General features: G+C 42.5%; 1 protein-coding gene across 1 annotated transcript in view; it reads right to left on the reverse strand.

Annotated features, from left to right (window-relative positions):
- Window positions 1–5,405, reverse strand: part of LOC308512120 (zinc finger protein 157-like) — a 41,261-nt gene extending 35,856 nt beyond the window's left edge. The window contains exons 1-2 of the mRNA XM_081081931.1: window positions 5,325–5,405; window positions 1,632–1,803 (exon numbers count right to left, since the gene is read on the reverse strand). The gene's annotated coding sequence lies outside the window, so the exon portion shown is untranslated. The remainder of the gene's footprint in view (window positions 1–1,631; window positions 1,804–5,324) is intronic.
- Window positions 5,406–6,000: the final 595 nt, after the last annotated feature.

Here is a 6,000-nt window from a genome sequence, read left to right on the forward strand (position 1 = left end):
ACTGCAAGCTTGAACTGAAAGGGACAAATAAAGGACAAAAAGAGAAAAGGCTGTCAGGCTTCTAAAATATTACAGGTAGGAAACCATCTGATGGAACTACCTAGCTTTAAACATATGCTTGTAAAGAAAGGAAGAATGACTTCCAGGGAAGTCAAAGGGTGGAGGTGCAGGCCCAGAGGTAGAGAGAGGCCAATGGAGCAGTAGGTGGTACAGGGGTTGAAAATGGTGCCACAGGTCCAAAACATGGAGCCACCTCAGCCCCACGGGGCAGAGCATTAAGCCACAAAGAATTATTTTCAGGCCTTGTGTACGGATGTTGCTGTGAACAAAACTAACTCCATTTTTGTGTTCCTCATTTCTATTCAAGTTTTTCATGCTATGAACTCTGACCAACCTCACTGTTCTTAACCAGCACACCAAAGCTTTATAGTTAATGATTATCTGTGTTTCTTAAGCCTACACAATGTAGCTGTAAAGATTCTTGTCAGTAGTGGTCAGAATGGCATGGCAACCAAGATGAATATCAAACTAGTGTTAGCATCAACTCTAAACACTCATCTATCGCAAGGCCACCAGGAGGTATGGCTCCTGGCACATACTGCATTACTGCATCCCTTTTTCTTGGCAATCATTAATACCTAAGCTATACTATACTAGTAAAAAAGGTAATGGAACAGCAGTCTGATAGCAAAGAATATCTTCACAGACTGATAAGTCACCTGCCTGCTCCAATCCTATCCCTGTAAGGAACTTACCTTATAATAAATTCCATTATCATCTATAGAGTTGCCTGCATCGTTTTTTGGTCTCAATAAATCCTCTCACCTGGCCGGTGTGGCTTAGCGGTTGAGCATATCGACCCACGAACCAAAAGGTTGCAGGTTCGATTCCTGCTCAAGGCATATGCCCGGGTTGCAAGCTCAATCCCCAGTGGGGGCCATGTAGGAGGCAGCCAATCGATGATGTTCCTCTCTCATCAATGTTTCTATCTCTTTCTTCATCTCCCTTCCTCTCTGAAATCAATAAAAATATTTTTTTTTTAAAAAAAAGAAACTCTCTCGTTACAGTGGTCACTACACTGGTGCTCCATCCTCAGACACCTTGAAACCTAATGGAATTGCCATGCTCAATTTCAAACTTGCTTAGGACCAGTGACCCTTCGATTCCTTCCAATTTCTCCCTTTGGAATAGAAATGTCTACCTTATGCCTGGTCCACCATTGTACCTTGGAAGCAACTTGTTTTTTAATTTCACAGATTCCCAGATGGAAAGAAAGTTTGTCCCAGGATGGATCATACCCAGTCTCATCCCATCCATACTTGACTTAGATAGTTTAAATAATTAGATCTAGGGCTTTTTGAGCTGATGACACTTAGATGAGATTTTGGACTTAGACTTGATGTTATAATGAGTTAAGACTTTTGGGGCTGTTGAGAGGTGGTGAATTTATTTTGTACCTGGGATGAACATGAATTTGGAGACCAGAAAATGGACTATAACGGGTTGAATGGTGGACCCCCAAAAAATATGTCCATATGCTAACACCTGGACTCTGTGAATGTTACCTTATTTGGGAAAAGGATCTTTGCATATGCAGTTAAGGATCTTGAATTGAGATCATAGTGAATCACCTGGGTGGACCCTAAATCCAATGACAAGTGTCCTTATAACAGACAGCAGAGGAGAGGGGAGTGATGCTGTGGTTCCTGGGCACAATTCAGGTCGCCGTCACATTGGCCAAGAGGAGCAGCATGGTTTTCACGGTGTTCACGGCAGGTGATGATGGGCAATCTACACAGATGGCTGCAAGTTGGGAAGATGACAAAGTGACAGAAGCATCCTCAAACAGTTCTGTTGCTGTTAAAATCAATACCAAAAGATGCACTCACTAAAAGTTGAAACATCAGCTGCAAATGGGAACCAGTCAGGAAGTTTAGTCTGTTTTCATCCCTCATTTGAACCCTGTAACACTTCTAAAAACTCTCCATCCAGCCCTAACCAGTTTAGCTCAGTGGAGCATCGGTCTGTGGACTGAAGGGTCCCCGGTTCGATTCTAGTCAAGGGCATGTACCTGGGTTGCGGACACATACCCAGTAGGGAGCGTGCAGGAGGCAGCTGATCGATGTTTCTCTCTCATCAATGTTTCTAATTCTCTATCCTTCTCCCTTCCTCTCTGTAAAAAGATCAATAAGATATATTTTTAAAAATTAAAAAATAAAAACTCTCCATCCAGATTTTGTGATACACCGCTCTTAATACAGTCATGTGTATAAACAGGAAGAGAAAGTTCAGGACCTATCACTCCCTCTCAGAAGCCTAGTCAATGTTCAAATAAGAGACCTACCCAGAACCTCACTGTCAATAAAAATATTTTTAAAAAAGGACAAGACGAGCAACCTAGCAAGACAGAAAACTTTTAAATAAATAAACACATAAGCCAGTCCCAAAAGATTACATATGGTATGATTCCACTTGTATAACATTTTTTTATTGATTTCAGAGAAAGGAAGTGAGAGGAAGAGAGATATAGAAACATCAACGATGAGAGTGAATCATTGGTCAACTGCCTCCTGCACGCTCCACACTGGGGATTGAGCGGGCAACCCAGGCATGTGCCCTGAATAGGAATCAAACCGTGACCTCCTGGTTCATAGGCTGATGCTCAACCACTGAGCCACACCACCAGGCTAACATTCTAGAAATGACAAAATTATAGAGCTGGAGCACAGATTGGTGATTGCCAGTGGTTAAGAGGGGAGTGGGAAAGAAGGGAAGTGGTTGTGGTCATTAAAGGACAACATGAGGGATCCTTATAGTGATGGAAATGTTCTGTATGTCAATATACTGATTGTGATATTGTATCAAGGTTCTGCACAGTATGACCATTGGGGGAAACTGGGGCAACAGTACATTACATTTGAATCTACAATTATCTCAAAATTAAAATTTACCTAAAAAAATAGAAAATAGGAAACAGTAGGCTCTCCCTCTTTACCGTAAATGATCTGTCAGGTTGTCCCGGAACCAAGGCAGAGAACCTCTGGAGTAATGTCTCATTAGCTGGCATGTTCACCCTGAGTCTCAGCCCACCTTCCAAAGCTAGATGGGTGTCTGTATGTGGGCTGCAGTCAGAATGAATGGAAGATCCTACCACCTCCAGGAAGGAGAAAGCTCAACAGCTCCACAGAGACACCGAGGACTCCTAAAAGGATAGTATCCATGTTATCTGTGTCATTCCCTATTTACCCCACAAAGTTCAGCAAACCCACTCTGAGGCTTAGTCAGGGTGGATTATTTAAACAATCATGAGTGTTGGAGTCAAATTAATGAGCTGAGTCTCTTATCCTTGGTTGGCTCCACAGGCGGCTTCACACCATACCCAGCCAGCCTATCCCTTAATTCCAGGTTCAAGGCAGATCTGGGTTTGGGGGAGGGCAGGACTGGAGCATTGAAAGGTGCTGAAGCCTCCTGGAGTGGGTGGGGGAAGGACTTGTCCATAGGGACCTGGTGGGTGACCGGAAACCTGGTCATCTGAATGAATGACACTCTTCTGCCATCGTGAATTATTTTGCCATTTTAGGATGAAAATCCTTAAAATTCTTATACAGAAATCTCTTAGCCTCTTCTTCCCACATGAAAATGATTCAACATTAATATCCTTATTTATTAAATCGACAAATTGGGGATGGGGGAAACATGCTACTATTAACTCACAGGGGGGGAAAAGCCTTTGGCACAAGTCAGCAATCATTACTAATAAAAAACTAAAATTAGGGAAGAAATAATTACTTACATTTCACAAAAATCATTTACAAAACAATCATGGAATACTATGCTAAAAAATAAAATGGTGAAGCTATTGCTGTTAAAATTAGCAACAGGATAGGGATATCTGGTACAATTCAAAATTGTTTTTCTGGCTTTGGCTCACACAATAGAAGATGAAACAATCAGAATAAATATTGCAAAGAAATGAGAATGTAGCGTTCTTTGCCAAAGATATGATTTTATACATAGAAACCCTACCAGACTCTATTAGAATTCATTGGGTCCTAACTGGTTTGGCTCAATGGATAGAGCATCAGCCTGTGGACTCAAGGGTCCCAGGTTCGATTCCGGTCAAGGGCATGTACCCTGGTTGCAGGCACATCCCCAGTAGGGAGTGTGCAGGAGGCAGCTGATTGATGTTTCTCTCTCATCGACATTTCTGACTCTCTATCCCTCTCCCTCTCTGTAAGAAATCCATAATATATATATATATATATATATATATATATATATATATATATATTAAGGGGCTAGATACAAAATAAAATTATAAGATGGTTTTTCCTCTACAACAACAATGATAAAATGAAAATGGGAAAAACCCATTAGTAATGATAGCAAGAAATATATGAAATAAACTTTTAAAGAAATGGTACCTACAAAATTTTTGAAAGTTTAAAAAAACTGACAAATATGAAAGTCACATAGACATACCATATCCCTAGATGAGAAGATGTAATAGAAATGTCAACCCTTTCCAAAGCATTATACTGAAGTAATGCAAAGAATTAAAGAAGAAAACTTAAACACAAAGCTCAATAATAAGATGGTGCATATAAACTTTTAGCTAAAGAGACTCTTAAAGGGAAATGCATGTTCTTAAATATTTTTTCACAATGAAAGACTGAATATTGATAAATTAATGTGTAATTTAAGAAGTTGATAAAGAGAAAATAGTACAGGTTCGAGCAGAAATTAAGGAAATAGATATATTAGAGAGGATCAACAAGGCCAAACTTCTGGGGAGACTTATGGAAGAACAAATCTAAACAGACACACTATTTATTATTATTAAAACTTGGCAACAAGACACAGCAAGGAGTCTAAAAACTAACAACCCCAGAAACCCCCATCTCTGTCCCGCGTAGACTCCCATTTACTAGAGTCTTTAATTCCCCACCAACAGACCCCACTGACAGTGTATCATTCCCAAAAGCCACCACCTCAAAATCACCTCAATGTCAAGTCACAAACCCTCGTGCACTCGCGTTAGCGCCGCGCGCCACCAACACTGACCGGCCTCTGAGGGACACTGTTGTTTCCTATCATCACCCCTGCCACTGCCCCTTGTGGGGTTGTCGGTTTTGCACACGATCTTTTTTTTTTTTTAATCTTTAAATTCTTTATTGGTTAAGGTATTACGTATGTGTCCTCATCCCCCCATTAACCCCCAACCTCACCCCCTCCACTCATGCCCTCACCCCCCTGGTGTCCGTGTCCATTGGTTATGCTTATATGTATGCATACAAGTCCTTTGGTTGATCTCTCCTCCTTACCCCCATGCACACGATCTTAAGGGCTGTGTGGCTGTGGTCTGCTCACTCTGAACCAGGTGCAGCTGTGGATCCGCCCAGACTGTCCGTGAGTGACGTTGTAGGGCGAGGAACATGGCTGCGCCCAGGCGTCGGTCCATGACGGACGCCATGTGAGAGTCTATTCCGTACAATGGGCTGTTCCACAGGAGGTGGGGGCGGGGGGCGCTGTTCATGGATAGAAACCTTCTGAGTGTGAGTTTCCGTGAGCAACTGACCTTGGGAGCTGGGTTCTAAAGGTCTGTGCAAAGTTTATAGAAGTAGAGGTGGCAGTCTCCCATCCCTGGGGGGAGGGAGATGTTTCCAGATGTTCAAAGGAGATACCACTGGGGGAGGGGTAAAGTCCTGATCACAGTTTCTTCCTGGGAGATGTCACTAGGAGGAAAGGAGAAGTTAGGATGGTACAGTCCCCCTCCTGGCTGATACCACTGGGCAAGAGAGGGAGGAAGTCAGGGTGGTACAATCCTCACCTTGGAGATACCACCAGTAAAAGGAGGAAAAGTCAGACTAAAGCAAGTCCCCTCCTGGGCGATACCACAGGAGAAGAGGGGTGAGGAGTGTCAGGGTGGTACAGTCTCCTCTTGATGTGGGTAGGGAATGCAGGGAGGGGAAGGAATTAGTATGGAGGAGACTTGAATCC

The sequence above is a fragment of the Myotis nattereri genome (genome assembly GCF_964212035.1).
Source record: "Myotis nattereri genome assembly, chromosome: X".
NCBI lineage: Eukaryota > Metazoa > Chordata > Mammalia > Chiroptera > Vespertilionidae > Myotis > Myotis nattereri.